This window comes from Tachyglossus aculeatus, chromosome X4 (genome assembly GCF_015852505.1).
Source record: "Tachyglossus aculeatus isolate mTacAcu1 chromosome X4, mTacAcu1.pri, whole genome shotgun sequence".
Taxonomy (NCBI): Eukaryota; Metazoa; Chordata; class Mammalia; order Monotremata; family Tachyglossidae; genus Tachyglossus; species Tachyglossus aculeatus.
The window spans coordinates 38,548,912-38,565,136 of record NC_052098.1 but is presented as its reverse complement, the minus strand read 5'-3'; positions in this window follow the sequence as shown (position 1 = coordinate 38,565,136).

Sequence of the window (16,225 nt, the reverse complement as noted above, 5' to 3'; positions counted from 1 at the left end):
CTCCACTTCTTTTCCAACTCCCTTCTTGATTCAATACAATGTGATTTCCATCCCTTCACTCCATTGACCCTCTTGCCTAATTTAATAGGCTTTAATAAATCTTAGTCCTGCTTGATTTTTCACTTTTGACCATGCCCTTCTCCTTGAAATGGTCTCTGTCCGCTCACTTCTCTCCTGGTTCTAGCAGGACTTTTTCAGTCCCTTTCTGTGTCTCTTTTCACCCCCTTACTGAGAGTGTCCCTCAAGGCTTTGGGTCCTCTACTCCTTTCATTTTACACTCACTCACTCAGGGAGGGAGGGTTGTGCTGTGGCTTCAACTGCCATCTGTATGCAGGTGATTTCCAAATCAATCCTAATAAGCCCACCTCTCATCTTCTTTGCACGTGTTTTTAGGAGGTGAGAGGGGATGGGGTCAGAGGGACAGTAAGCTCCTTGTAGGCAGGGAAAATATCTTGTGGTTCTGTTGTACTCCCCAAATCCCTAGTACAGTACATTGTTTTCAGTAAGCACTCAGTAAACACCATTATTACAACTACTGCTTTGCAAACTCACATTTCCTTTTACCTCAAAGACAACTCCACATAGGTGTCCTGCCATCACGTCAAAATGGCAAAAATTAAACTCTTCATCTTCCTGATACCCCCTAAGCACTTGATATTCACCCCACCCTCAGCTCCACAGCACTTAAATACATTTCCTCACACTCTGCCACTTCCCCGATCTGTAATTTAACATCTGCCTCCCCCTCTAGACTGTAATCTCCTTGTGGGCAGGGATCATGCATACCAACTCCATTGTATTGTACTCTCCCAAGCACTTAGTACAGTGCTCTGCACCCAGTAAATACTCAATAAAATACCATTGATTCATTGACTGATTGATTGATTCCCTCCCAAATCCTCTCCTCCACATAACTTTCCCATCACAATCAGCAACACTACTAATTCTCCCTGATCCAGAAGTTCATAATTTTCATTATTACCCTTACTCGCTTCCTTGCACATTCAGTCTGTCTCTAAATCCTGCCAGTTTTTCCTCCACATTTCCTGGATCTGGCCTTTCCTCTCCATCCAAACAGCCATTTTCCAAGTCTAGGCACTTGTGGTAGCTAAGCTGGACTACTCCATCAGCTTCTTGGCTCAGTGGAAAGAGCACAGGCACGGGAGTCAGAGGTCATGGGTTCTAATTCCAGTTCCGCCACTTATCGGCTGTGTGACTTTGGGCAAGTCACTTAACTTCTCTGTGCCTCAGTTATCTCATCTGTAAAATGGGGATTAAGATTGTGAGCCCCACGTGGGACAACCTGATCACCTTGTATCCCCCCAGCGCTTAGAACAGTGTTTTGCACATAGTAAGTGCTTAACAAATACCATTATTATAATTATTATTACTATTATTATTATCTCTCACTCTAGATGTCTCTCCACACCTCAAAAACCTCCAATGACTACCCATTTCTCCCTGCAACAAGCAGAAACTTCTGATAGTTGACTTTAGAACACACCATCAGCTCTCTCTCTTCTACTTCTCAACACTCTGTTCCACTACACCCCAGCTCACATTCATCATTCCTCTCAAGCTCACCTTCTTACCCTGCCTTGTTCTCAACTTTCTTGCCTCTGACACCTTGCTTCCACCTTTTCTCCTATCTGAAGCTCTCTGGCTGTTCACACCTGCCAGATGACAGCTCTCCCTATCTTCAAGGCCCTCCCGAAATTCCATCTCCTTGAGGAGTCTTTCCCCAATTAATTATCTCTTCAACAAGGACATCTGAATGATTCCCTCTCATTTATGCACTCACAACCACCATAGCAATTTTGTGCATATTCATCCACATACTCTACTATAAGAGTTATTTACTCACCTATCCATCTTTCCATGCTCTTTTTCCTCCTGTATTCTGTTTCTGTCTCCTCATTAGATTTTAAACTGCTGAAGGGCAAGGATGGTGTCTATTACCTCTTTTTCAAGAGCTTAGTATAGTGCTCAATAAATACCACTGACTGATTGATTGATCGATTTTTTTACTCCCAAGTGCTTAGTACAGTGCTCTGCCCACAATAAGCATTCAACAAATGTCGATTAACCAATGGAAAAACTTTCAAAGGGGTGTCTGTATATGGTACGAGAAGCAGTGTGGCCTTATGGATGGAGCCGGGCCTGGAAGTCAGAAGGACCTGAGTTCTAATCCCTGCTCCGCCACTTGTCTGCTGTGTGACCGTGGGCAAGTTACTTAACTTCTCTGGGCTATCAGTCACCTCATCTGTAAAATGGGCATTAAAACTGTGAGCCCTATGTGAGACAGGGACTGTGTCCAACCTGATTATCTTGTATCTACCCCAACACTTAGTACAGTACCTGGAACATAGTAAGCCCTTAAAAAATACCATTAAAAAATTACAAATTTAAAAATATGTAAGCATCCACACAGTATTGCCTATCTGTTCCTATATCAATCAATCAGTAATATTTATTGAGACCTTAGGAGAGGACATTGTATTTAGGACTTTTTCTCTGACCTAGACTCTCTGTCAGGTATACTGCGCTTGCATGGAACAATTACTATAAACTCTTGCAGTATAGAATATCATCTCAAGGACTAATTGAGGCATGAATATGTTTTGGCATAGTGGTCAAACACTGACCTGCATAATAGATAGATCTTATGTCCACTGTATGCTCTAATATCTGGGTGTATAGAGTTGAGTATACCCAGTATCACTCTATATATTTTTCCCCCAAAGTCCAACCCCCACCCTACAGTGGAAGGATGGGGTAGGAGTGAAACAGCCTACTGGAGCCGAGTCAATAGTGGTGGAGGTGTCTGATGAAAAAACTATATAGGGCATCTCAGGTGATGGACAGGCCTAGTAGGACTCCTGAAAAAAGATGACTAATGTGGGCAGTGAAGACTGCAGCTATTTTCAAGGAAGGTACTCTGGCAACTATCTCCTGACCTATGGCACGGTGGCTGAAATTGTGTTTTGTTCATAAAATTCTTGTGTACAGTTTGCAGTGTCCTGCCTGCCCTGTCAGCCTACTCAATGGCTATTCATTCATTTATTCAATCATATTTATTAAGTGCTTACTGTGTGCAAAGCACTGTACTAAGCACTTGGGAAAGAACAATACAACAATAAGCAGTGATAATTCCTGCCCACAATGAGCTCACAATCTAGAGGAGGGAAGAGGCAGACATCAATACAAATAAATAAAATTACAGAAATAAACCTAAGTGCTGTGGGTCTGGAGGTGGGGGGAGAGCAAAGGGAGTAAGTCAGGGCGAGGCAGAATGGAGTGGGAGATGAGGAAAAGTGGGGCTTAGTCTGGAAGGCATTTTGAAGGAGATGTGCCTTCAATAAGGCTTTGAAGGTGGGGGAGAGTAATTGCCTGTAGGATTTGAGGAGGGAAGGCGTTCCCAGGCCAGAGGCAGGACATGGGCTAATGGTGGCAGCAAGACAGATGAGATCAAGGCACATTGAGAAGGTTAGCACCAGAGCAGCAAAGTATACACCCTCTGCCCCAACAGGAACATGACTGTTGGGGACAAGAGAGTACAAATTGTGCTGAGCAAACTGAGCACTATAATCAATCCCTGCATGCCGGTTCCCGAAGGTCCCGAAATCTTCCTGACTGGACAGAAGCTCGTTGTTCTGATAGGAAACTCTAGCATCAGCATCTTCATATTTAACTACATGGTATACGTTTTGTCCAATATGTTATTCACTTCATTTAAACTGCAACAACCATGAGAGCAGGACAAGGTTCCTTATTGTTCTATATCCCACCCCATAGTACTACATAAATTTCTGTACAATCTATGGCTCCTTATTAAATATGAATAGAACATTTGAAGGGTAGAGCATATAATAACCTTAGGTCTTCGGTTATGAAAGCTCTTCCATCACTGGAGTTGGTTTATTGGAAAAAGAGAAGCTGTTTAGGTGGAAGAAACAAAAAATAAGATTCACAAACCATAACTGGAACTAATGTAACAGTGGTATGGAGAGGGCAGAAACAAAACTGTGGCTTGAAGATGAGGCAGAAGGTAGAGTGAAACTCAGAGAAAAGGAGGATTAAGTTGTTTCCCTTCTTGTGTACATGCTATTTTGTGTGTCTGTGTGTGTGTGTTTAGAGAAGAAGAGAGAGGGAGAGAGAGGAAGAGAAAGCAAAGATGATGTTACTGACATTTTATCAGTGTGTCTGAGTGTGCTTGATAAGGCTAATGCATGACTGACAATCCCTTGCACATTGTAGCATGTAAAAATTGTCAATGAATGGGCTCTGACATTTTCTATCTGGCATTATTTTTGATTCTACCTCTTTGTGTCTCAATCTTCTCAAAGCCTCTACTCTAAGAGGGTAGCCCCATTTCTGATTGCTGTGTGCCACGCTGATTTGCCAACTGCTTCTGTCATCTCCGAATGGTTCACAGCTATGCCATGTTATCTAAAGTTTTCTTTCTTTGGCCTCTAGAATGGTTTTTCTGCCTATTCTGTTCTTGGTTTCCCTATTCCAGCTCACCAGAGCTGCTGTTTGAGTATTCTGCTATTGTTTATTCTTCTAGAAGGTAAGTTCATTATGGGCAGGGAATGTGTCTACTAATTCTGTTATTCTGTACTCTCCCAAGCACTTAGTACCATGCTCTACATATAGTAAGTGCTCAATGAATACCATTGATTGATTGATTGATTGATTCTCCCATATCCTGCCCAAAGAAGTTGTGATGTGACTGTAAACTAGACTCTAGACTGTCAGCTCATTGTGAGCAGTGAATGTGTCTACCAGCTCTGTTAAACTGTTAGATTGTACTCTACCAAGCACTTAGTACCGTGCTCTGAATGCAGTAAGCACTCAATAAATACGATTGATTACTTTGATACTAGTGGATCGACTGTGCTCTTGCACCTCATTATCTTAATCCTGCCTTGATATTGATGTTAAATATGGCTCAAAGGTAGTGTTGATGGAATGGTTCTAGAAATCATAAGTGGTGACTGTGGTAAGAGCAATCTCATGGTCATATAAAAGGTTGGATATTAACATTTATTCTATAAACTTTAAGTTTCATCTGAAGCTTGTTGCTCCATTGTTGTCTTACTTTGTCAGTCTCCTAAGGGACATGGTTGCCTCTGATTCTATTTTTTATCTTTTTGTCTAACATGGCATTTTTAGACAAATTTCATCTTAGGTAGTAGAATCCAGTGATGGTATTCAGCTGTGGGTCACTTATAGGACTCCTTGGTTATGTGAACTTTACCATGTTCAGGTTAATCCATAACTTTGGTCTCCAGGCTTATTGATAATCCATAGCATTTTGCTGGTTGTAAAAAGTGGTACAAAATTATCTGCATGTCTTGAGTGTGTGCTTCTAGAACACAGTTGCCAAATGGCTGGTTAATGATGTTCTTCATAGGCCAGTTGTATCTGAAGCCTATTCCCAAATTCCTTGTGTGTCCTCAAGCATGAAGGCATACACTAAGGTGAATAAGGCTGGACCCTATATATTAGCCCTGCTTTCATTGACTGGGAAAGAATCGAGCAAAGCCCCTTTAATTCTGACATCATGAGGTAATTTTAAGATCTTGATAAACTTCTCAGAATAGCCACACTTGTTAAGTAATTACCAGAAGCCAGGTTTGTTGATGGTGCCATAGGTGCCCATTTTTCATGTGAGTGCAGGGGCAAAAAAGGAGCAGGGATTTTAATGGGGAGTGGATTGGGAAGGAATAGGATTCCAAGAGCTAAAAGTCAGAAGATCACGATTTTAGGTCATGGCAGAGACCTGGGATGAGTAAGGCTGAGAGTACAACTCAGTAATTGGCAAGGTCATCAGGGGTAATGGGAGGGGGAAGAAGTGGGGACACTGGGGGCTTCAAGAGGGAATTAAATGTCTGCAAAGACTGGTGGGCGTAATATGTGTGGGAGTCGAGAAGAGAGGGTAAGTAGCTCTTTGTGGGCAAGAGTCATGTCTACCAACTCTGTTATATTGTACTCTTCCAAGTTATGAGATGATCTGCACCCAGTAAGTGCTCAATAAATACCATTGATTGATTGATTGATTGATAATGTTGCTGAGCAGAAGAAAGGACTGAGTTGCATCAAGTCAGAATGCATTTGAAGTGGCAGGAATCAGTACGATATCTGAAATCAGCTCTGCAGTGTGAGGATAGGCGTGGAGGAAGCTTTATGGGGGAGCTTTTCCTGGGAAAGGACTACATCTATTGCGTTGTATTCTCCCAAGTGCTCTTCAGCGCTTAGTACAGTGCCTGGCACAATGTAAGTGCTTAATACCAGAATTATTATTGCACACAGGAGGTGCACAATAAATATTTTTGAGTGAACAGACTTATCAGCATCATCTTCATTATTATCACATCATCTTCAACATCATTTTCATCATTACCATCACTGCATCATCATATTCATCAATATTACTGTCCACCTCACCTTCATTAACATTATTTCCTAGACTGTGAGTCTCATGTGGAACAGGGTCTGTGTCCAATTTGCTTATCTTAAATCTACCCAGCACTTAGTACAGCACTTGGTATATAATAGTCATTATTATTATTATATTTGTTAATTGCTTAATATGAGCCAAACACATTACTAAATGATGGAGTAGATAAAATGCAAGCAGTCAAACACAGCCCCTGTCCCTCACTGGGCTCACAGTCTAAGTAGAAGAGAGGAAAAAGTAGTTAATCCCCATTTTGCAGATGAGGGAACTGAGGCCCAAAGAAGTTAAGTGACTTGTCCAAGGTCATCCAGCAGGCAAGTGGCAGAGCTAGATTAAAACCCAGGTCCTCTGACTGCCAGGCCCAAACACTTTCCACTGGGCCACACTACTTCCCCAAGTGCTTAACAAATACCACAGTTATGATCATTAATATTGTTAACATCATCACCATGGTCATTAATTATTAACTATACACCTTCTGTCTGCAGAAAACCATTCCAGGTGCTTGGGAATAAATAGAGGTAGTAATTGGACACTGCCCCTGCCCTCCAGCTGTTTACAATTTAAAGGAGAACTCAAACTCCAAAAACAGTTTTATAGTTTTGAATGAATTAAAATTCAAATTTCAACAATTGAACAAGAGCAAGAAACAAGGGTTGACAGGGTGCCTCCGGGCATTGCTGTGCACTTCCTTCCTCACCCCCTGGTCGAGTGAATGTTGCATTTTTCACAACTGCCCCAGAGTAAAAAAAAAAAAAAAAAAGGCTATAGCAGGTTGAGGCTGCGACCTGGCTTCCATTCACTCTCTCTTCTGGACAAGGATTGATAAAGTCCATCTTTGATGTCCTAAGTGTTCCTACCACCCGACCCCATCTATCCGTCCCTGGATTTCAAGAGTCTTAAAGAGATGGGTATTCAGTCTTTAATTAAACAATTAACCCATGTTCTCCCTCAAATCTCTGCAGGTCCTGGGAGAGCCATCACAGACTCAGAGGTTCTGTGAAAGGCTAGCCATTGACTAATCCAGGTGGTAAGGCGCTAATACTTTGAATTGATGTGTTATAAGAAAGCAGAGAGCCACAGTCCCCAACCCAACTCTATGGCCCCTGAAAGAGCACATGTTCTCCTCCACCCCCTCCCCACTGAAAAGAGTAGAGGAGGAAAGAAAACAAAAAGGCTACCATATCTGGGTCCCCATGAAACCCATTCTGTGGAGTCCTATTCAATCTCCAAAGCCCAAAAGTACTGTCTCTGCAAAGAGAGGCCATTTTAAACCAAGAAGCACCATCTAAGTCAGTGTAAAGTGTCTGAAATTTTACTTCAGCTTGGCCTAGGAACCCGTATGCTTTTTAAACTACAAGGGAACTAATGTCCAGCCTGGGCATATGGATCCTTTAGCTCAGGAAAATGATTAACATTGTGTGAAATTACACTTTCTGCAAAAGGATTTCACTTCTATGCCGGTGTGCGCTGGGTGTGTGAGAAGATCAAAACACAAGCTACATTTTTACTACTTATTGGAGATTGCTTTTGCTGGTTTTATTACAATATGTATTTTACAGATTTAGGTAATGGCCCTGATTTTTCAAATCGACCTCTGTTTAGACACGTTTCACTTTGGGCTGTTTCTTGTCTGCAAAATTACAGTCATTTGCACGTTATTACAGTGAGTAGGAGACAGATTGTATTTAGCATTGGGTGGGGGAAGGGTTATTATGGGAAGTGAATTTGCTACGGTCAGCACATAATTTAAGCCTGAAGAAAATTGCTTCTGAATGGCTGGTCTGTTAGCCAAGGAATGGTCACTGGGAGAGATTGCAAAAATGCTTCTGCTTCATCTGTATTATACACTCATTCTAATTTCCAGAAGGATGGGATTGAAAAATGTTTGGGCAACTGAAACTGACAATTTGTACATGAAATTCTGTTACCACCCCATTTCAATTTTTTTTCAAGAGAAACAGTAAAATAACCCGATACCCAAAGCACAAAAAGAGTAGGGAAGAAAACGTGGTGCTTTGTGCTTTGGAAACTATCTGTTAATGACCGTCTAGTTTTTATAGACTTGTAAAAAATGTGCAATTATAGCAAGCACATTGCCAGGAATGTAGTTACAGCATCTGCAGCTTTTGGACCTCTTCGTTGTTGAGAAACTGCATAAAATGCTTCTTTTGTGGCAGGTCAGCAAGTCCTTTTAGTTCTGGAAGTCTCAGGGAATGCCTTCCTAGGAAAAGAATTAGAGAAGCAGCGTGGCTCAGTTGAAAGAGCCCGGGCTTTGGAGTCAGAGGTCATGGGTTCAAATCCCGGCTCCGCCAACTGTCAGCTGTGTGACTTTGGGCAAGTCACTTAACTTCTCTGTGCCTCAGTTCCCTCATCTGTAAAATGGGGATTAAGACTGTGAGCCTCCTGTGGGACAACCTGATCACCTTGTAACCTCCCCAGCGCTTAGAACAGTGCTTTGCACATAGTAAGCGCTTAATAAATGCCATTAAAAAATAATTAGGAGCTTTTTAGTTTGCATTCGACTTCTGCAGCTATAAATTCAATTTGGGGCACATTTCCCAAGCACAGGCAGGACTGGTAAACTAGCATGCTAATCTGGGATCTGGGATTCCTGCCTGATGAATGTGACTTCAGACCCTTAGAAATCTCTCTGAAAATCGAACTTATTTCAATCTGAAGTAAGGAGATGAAAGTCTATTTTGAAGAAAAAGAAAATGCTGCCCATACATTCACTCCACTTAGCTTTTTAAAATCACTATGTTGTGAACCATCATGCCTCTTCAGCTTGCAAAACATGCTTTCCAATACAATGACTCACTCCAGTCATCTGGATGGGGGTCATAAACAACACAAAGCTAGAAAGTCACCAGATCGATTTTCTCAGCAGAGTTTTTTTCCTTGCCTTTAAACGGCTCAGCTCTGCAGAGCCTGGAGTCCGTAGCCGATCATCGGTATGGAAATGTAATCAAAAGTCTTCTGATTGGCTAATTTCAGGACAGGTCTTTACCGAACAACAGCACAAAGTTGGCTTGTTGTCTAGCTCCTGTCTTTTTTCCCTTTCCAGGAGACATTTCAACCACTGTATGTTTCCATGTTCAATTCTTCCACTGATTCACAGGAGCAATATTTATAAATAGGCTTTTAAAGCAAACAATCCACATTCAGACTCTATTAGGAACATAAGACATGGCAGACTACATTCGCCCTGGACATGTTCTTTGCTTTTCTGGCTGGTGTGACGAGTCCCTGAATTTCAGGAACATCCCAGGAGTTAAAATAACAATTTGTCCTGTAGTCTCCTTTTCATTATTCTAAATCATCTTAATTTGCAGCATATCTTCATGGCCTCTTTCACTATCTGACCCCCCTGACGCCAACTTAATTGCTGAAAGAGCATTACTCCTCACTCTGTCAGCCTCCACTCAAGAGGAAGTATGTGCGCATGTGCACGTGCGCACACACACACGCACACACACGATTCTACCCCTAATGATAAAATTATTTCTAGTCATAATGCTGATTCTGATACCATATCACACACACACACACACACACACACACACACACACACACACATTTGTGAACGTTAGCATTATGATCTAGTGAGAAAGGCAGAATGAAATTTGTGTTTATAATAATAATGATTGTGGAATTTGTTAAGCATTTACTACGTACCAAGCAATGAACTAAGTGCTGGGGTAGATATAAGATAATCAGGTGGGACACAGTCCCTGTCCCACAAGAGGCTCACAGTCTATTTTAAATGGGAGCAAAAAGATGTATTGAATCACCATTTTACATGTGAGGAAACAGAGGGACAGAGAAGTTAAGTGACTTGCCCAAGTTCACACAGCAGGCAAGTGATGGAGCCAGGATTAGGACCCAGGTCCTTTAACTCCTAGGTCCAGGCTCTTTCCACTAGACCCATAACTTTGAAGTGAAATTGTATGCACTCTATTAATCAAGGGATTTAATAATACTGCCAGATGCCCATACTACCTCAGATACCATAACAACTTTTCTGTTGAGGATGTGAAGGTAAGTTTAAAACCTTCCCTTTCTAAGGGTTCTGTAGGATCTTTCACCTACCCAAGAACATCAGAGGAGATTGTAATGAAATGTATTTTCCACAGCGAACGCATGTTCTTTGTAGGTTAGTTCTACAGACATTGGTCCACAATGTAAGCATTAGATTCTAGGAGGAGAAGCAGAAAGACAAGTGAAAAGAGAAGAAAGGAAAATGAAGAGGAGAAAAAAGAATGCCACACAAGTGGGTCCTCAGTCAAACCTGATTGTGATGACTAGAAGTAGTAACAATAGTTATTTATTAAGCCTTACTGACTATAAAGCGCTGTACTAAGCCCTGGTAAAGAAATACTTGGATAGGCAACTGGACACAGTCCCTGGCCCCCAAGGGGTTCACAGTTTAAAAGTAAGGTGGGGAGAGAGTTGGTGAGCAGGTACATAAGGAAAGATGAAAGAAATATAAAAAAGACAAGGGTACCTATAAACATGACAGGAGCAGTAGGGCATTGTGGCTAGAGAAGCAGGATTTCAGGGTTCTCCCGGCTCACACCAACAGTCACAGAAGTCACAGCCTTAGCCAAAGACATGACTTTCCCCATGTCCTAAAAGTTGAGCATGTGCCACAAGCTTGCCGCTATTCAAATCCTTCCTGGGCTGGAGCAGGGGCCGAAGGGAGTCCCAGTGGCTTAGGGATAGAAACAGCTTCTCTCTTCTTCTCTCTGGTGGGCCCTGTTGGTCTGGTGTAACGGAACCGGTTGCGGGCTCATCCTACTGCTGGTGTTAGTGAGTGCCCATGGTAGACACGGTAGGCACCAGCACAGGACAAGACCAAAAATGAATGATACTTGTAGAATTGGGAGTTTTGCAGATCTGAGGGCAGAGATCATGGTCTGAATATCCGTAACCCTGAACAGAATATAGTGCAGGTTCTAATGATCCCTGTTTTAAGGTAGGTAAATTCCTATACTACATGAAATAAAGCCAGGCACAAGTTGGTGGCATTTTTCCCAGATGCAAAAATGTAAACTGCAGTTCTCCTCAGTGCTGGCTTGTGAATTTTGTTTGCTCTCCTCTGCTTCCTTCCCTGGGATTCCCTCAAAGCTCAGACCAGGGTCCCCTTCTATTCTCATCTACACCCACTCCTTTGCCCACTTTGCTCCTCTAACGCCAACCTACTCACTGTACCTCGGTCTCATCTGTCGACCCCTTGCCCATATCCTCCCTCTGGCCTGGAACTCCCTCCCCCTTCCTATCTGACAGACCACCACTCTTCCCACCTTTAAAACCTTATTAAAATCACATCTCCTCCAAGAGGTCTTTCCCAACTAAACCCCCTCATTTCTTCTATTCCCTCTCCCTTCTGCATTGTCCTTGGATCTGTACCCCTTAAGCACTTGATAGTCACCCCCACCCTCAGCCCCACAGGCTTATAATAATAATAATAATAATGATGGTGGTATTTGTTAAGCACTTACTATGTGCCAAGCACTATTCTAAGCACTGGGGTAGATACAAGGTAATCAGGTTGTCCCACATGGGGGCTCACAGTCTTAATCCCCATTTTACAGATGAGGGAACTGAGGCACAGAGAAGTTAAGTGACTTGCCCAAGGTCACACAGCAGACAGGTGGCAGAGCCAGGATTAGAACCCACGACCTCTGACTCCCAAGCCCGGGCTCTTTCCACTAAGCCACATTGTTTATGTATTCATCCATAATCAATCAATCAATGATATTTATTGAGTGCATGCATACGGTGTGCAGAGCACTTTACTAAGCATTTGGGAGAGTACACTATTACAGAGTTTGTAGACACTTTCCCTGTCCACAAGGAGTGGGACAGGGTCTGTGTCTAACCTGATTGTCTTATATCTACCCCAGTGCTTAGAACAATGCTTGACACATAATAAGCACTTAAGCATTATCATGATGATGATGATAATGATAATAAGTGGTTGGACTTGAGCTTTTCAGTATGATTTTCCAGGTCTATTGAGGAAGGAGAGGAGAATGAAGAAATGAAACAGAGGCCAAGTTAATATAACTGGAGGTTTAAATTGAATGAAGTCAGCAATATTCATTGTAAATTTGAGGAAGCTGGAAGAGTCAGACTGAACAAAGAGGAAAAATCCTGAGACTTTTCTCCAATGTGAAGGGGGTTCTGGGAGTTAGGAGGGAGATGAAGAGAAGTTTGTAGTTATAAAACCTGTCCCAATGGAAGGATATCACTCTGAGTTATATGGAAGAGATTACACCAGAGGGAGTCATTAATACAATTTTATTCTCTAAGCAGTGGACATATTATTGGAATTTTATTATCTAAGAAATGATACCTATTTAGAAAAAGAATGATGGAATAAACAGAAGAAAGAAAGCCAAGAACTCAACTATGGGGGACCCTTTAATGGAATCAGCTAGTGGTACAAAAGGGACATGTAATCTATTGGTAACAAAAAGGGATAGCACAATTATCACAAATTACTCTTACTTTTACTGCCGGTCACAACCATTTAACACTATCAAGGGTCTAAGTTTGGTATGGGAGGGTGAATTAAATATTATCCCTGAGAAATGGAATAATGCCAGAATAGAAAATGACCACACATTCTATGGCAGGGGATTAAGCGAGGAATAAAAGTATCCTTTGTTTTTATTAAATCAATCCCTTAAGGAAGTCAAAAGTGTGAACTCATATAAAAGCAAACATTTCCAATTTAGAAAGCCATAAGAATTCATCCAGATTATAAACATTTCCACAATCGATTCCTTCCTCTCCATCCAAACTGCCACCGTGTTGGTCCGGACACTTGTCATATCCTTACTAGACTATTGCATCAGCCTCTTAGTTTACCTCCCTGCCTCCAGTCTCTCTCCACTCTAGTCCAGACTTCACTCCGCTGCCCAGATCATTGTTTGAAAATATCATTCTGGGCATGTCTCCCCATTTTTCAAAAACCTCCAATGGCTGCCTAACAGAGCATGGGTCTGGGAGTCAGAAGGGCCTAGGTTCTAATAGAGGCTCCTCCACTTATTATTATTATTATTACTACTACTAATAATAATAATATTTATTGAGTGCTTACTGTGTGCAAAGCACTGTACTAAGTGCTTGGGAGAGTACAATATAACATCAAACACATTCCCTGTCCACAACGAGCTCACAATCTAAAGGGGGAGAGAGACGTCAATATAAATAAATAAATAAATTACAGAAATACACATATGTGCCATGGGAAAGGGAGAGAGGATGAATGAAGAAGCAAGTTTGAGCAGCGCAGAAAAGAGTGGGAAAAGAAGAGAGGAGGGCTCAGTCAGGGAAGGCTTCCTGGGGAAGATGTGTCTTCAATAAGGCTTTGAAGCGGTGGAGAGCAATTGTCTGTCCGATATGAGGAGGGAGGGCACTCCAGGCCAGAGGTAGGATGTGGGCGAATGGTCAGCAGAGAGATAGATGAGATCAAGATACAGTGAGAAGGTTAGCATCCGAGGAACAAAGTGTGCGGGCTGGGTTGTAGGAGAAGAGTAGTGAGGTGAGGTAGGAGGGAGCAAGGTGGTTAAGTGCTTTAAAGGCAATGGTGAGGAGTTTTTGCTTGATGTGGAGGTGGATGGGCAACCACTGGAGTTTCTTGAGGAGTGGGGAAACATGGTCTGAACGTTTTTGAAGGAAAATGATTCAGGTAGCAGATTGGAGTATGAACTGGAGTGGAAAGAGGCAGTAGGCAGGGAGGTTTGCAAGGAGGCTGATACAATAATCAAGGTGGGATAAGAAAAGTGCTTGCATTAATGTGGTAGAAGTTTGGATGGAGAGGAAAGGGTGGATTTTGGCGATGTTGTGAAGGTAGAACTGACAGGATTTAGTGATGGCTTGAATATGTGTGTTAAAAGAGAGAGAGGAGTCAAGGATAATGCCAAGGCTACGGGCTTGTGAGACAGGAAGAATGGTGGTGATGGGAAAGTGAATGGTAGAACGGGGTTTAGGTGGGAAGATAAGAAGTTCAGTTTTAGTCATATTAAGTGTGAGGTGATGGAAGAATATCCAAGTAGAGATGTCTCCGAAGGCAGGAGAAAATGTGAGACTGCAGAGAAGCAGAGAGATCAGGGCTGGAGATGTAGATTTGGGTGTCATCAGTATAGAGGTGATAGTTGAAGCCCTGTGAGTGAATGAGTTTTCCAAGGGAGTGGGTATAGATGGAGAAAAGAAGGGGACCCAGAACTGAACCTTGAGGGACACCCCCAGTTAGGGAATGGGAGGCAGAGGAAGAGCCACTTGCCTGCTGTATGACCTTGGGCAAGTCACTTTACTTCTCTGGGCCTCATTTCCCTCATATGTAAAATGGGGATTAAGACCGTGAGCCCTAGGTGGGAAAGCAACTGCATCCAAACCACTTTGCTTGTAACAAGCCCAGCGCTTAGTACGGTGCCTGGCACATAGTAAGTGCTTAGCAAAAACCACCACTACTATTCCTCTCCATGTCAAACAGAAACACATGACCCCAGGCTTTAAGGCAATCAGCTCGCTCCCTTCTGCTTTTCTCCGGTCTTCTCCCACTCCACTTTATTTATCATGCTTCATTCCTCTCAAGCCCACCTACTCACTGTGCCTCATTCTCATCTCTCCCACCGGCAACCTCTTGCTCACATCCTCCCTTCTTCCTGGAACCCTCTCCCACTTCATTCATTCATTCATTCATTCATTCATTCATTCATTCAATCATATTTATTGAGCGCTTACTGTGTGCAGAGCACTGTACTAAGCGCTTGGGAAGTACAAGTTGGCAACATATAGAGACAGTCCCTACCCAACAGTGGGCTCACAGTCTAGAAGGGGGTGACAGAGAACAAAACAAAACATATTAACAAAATAAAATAAATAGAATAAATATGTACAAATAAAATAAATAAATAGAGTAATAAATACATACACACATGTATACATATACACAGGTGCTGTGGGGAGGGGAAGGAGGTAAGGCAGGGGGGATGGGGAGGGGTAGAAGGGGCCTTCATATCCAGCAGACCATTGCTCTCCCCATCTTCAAAACCCTTTGGGAATGACATCTCCTCCAAGATGTCTTCCTTGATTAATCTCTCATCTCCCAACCCCATCTCCCTACCAATTGTCACTTCAGCATTTCCGCATCACCTCAGCACTTGGGTACTCTTCCCCTACCGCTGAAGCACTCATGGACAAATCTTTATACTCGGTTGCTTCCCCTATCTTTAATTTCTTTTTGTGTCTGTCTCTCCTGCTAGACTGTAAAGTTCTTGAGGGCAGGGATTGTGTCTACTAATCCTGTCGTAATTTCCTGAGGGTTTAAGACAGTGTGCAGTCCCAAAGTAGGTACTCAACAATTACTATTGATTGATTTTGAAATGATGCCCTTTAATGTTTTGATAAGCTATTGTTGATATACACAAACCCCCAAACACACACATATCAGGACCTAATGTTCAAAACTGACTGCTCCCCTGTGAGTCCAAGGTTAGGCTGCAAATTTTCTGTTCACAGAAAAAACCATGATGTATATACATTTGAGATTCAGTTTATATAGCATCTGAAATTGGGCTAACAAGGCTCCTCCTTTCAAAGTCATTTCTGTAAACACTTACTTGGCGGGGTGGGGGCATGATGGGGTGGGAGGGGGGCTATTCTTGTGGTGGAGAGGTAAAGAGCAAAACAGAAGGGAAATCTTAGCCAGAAAATAAAACACTTCCTAGGTTGAACTATTCCAAATTT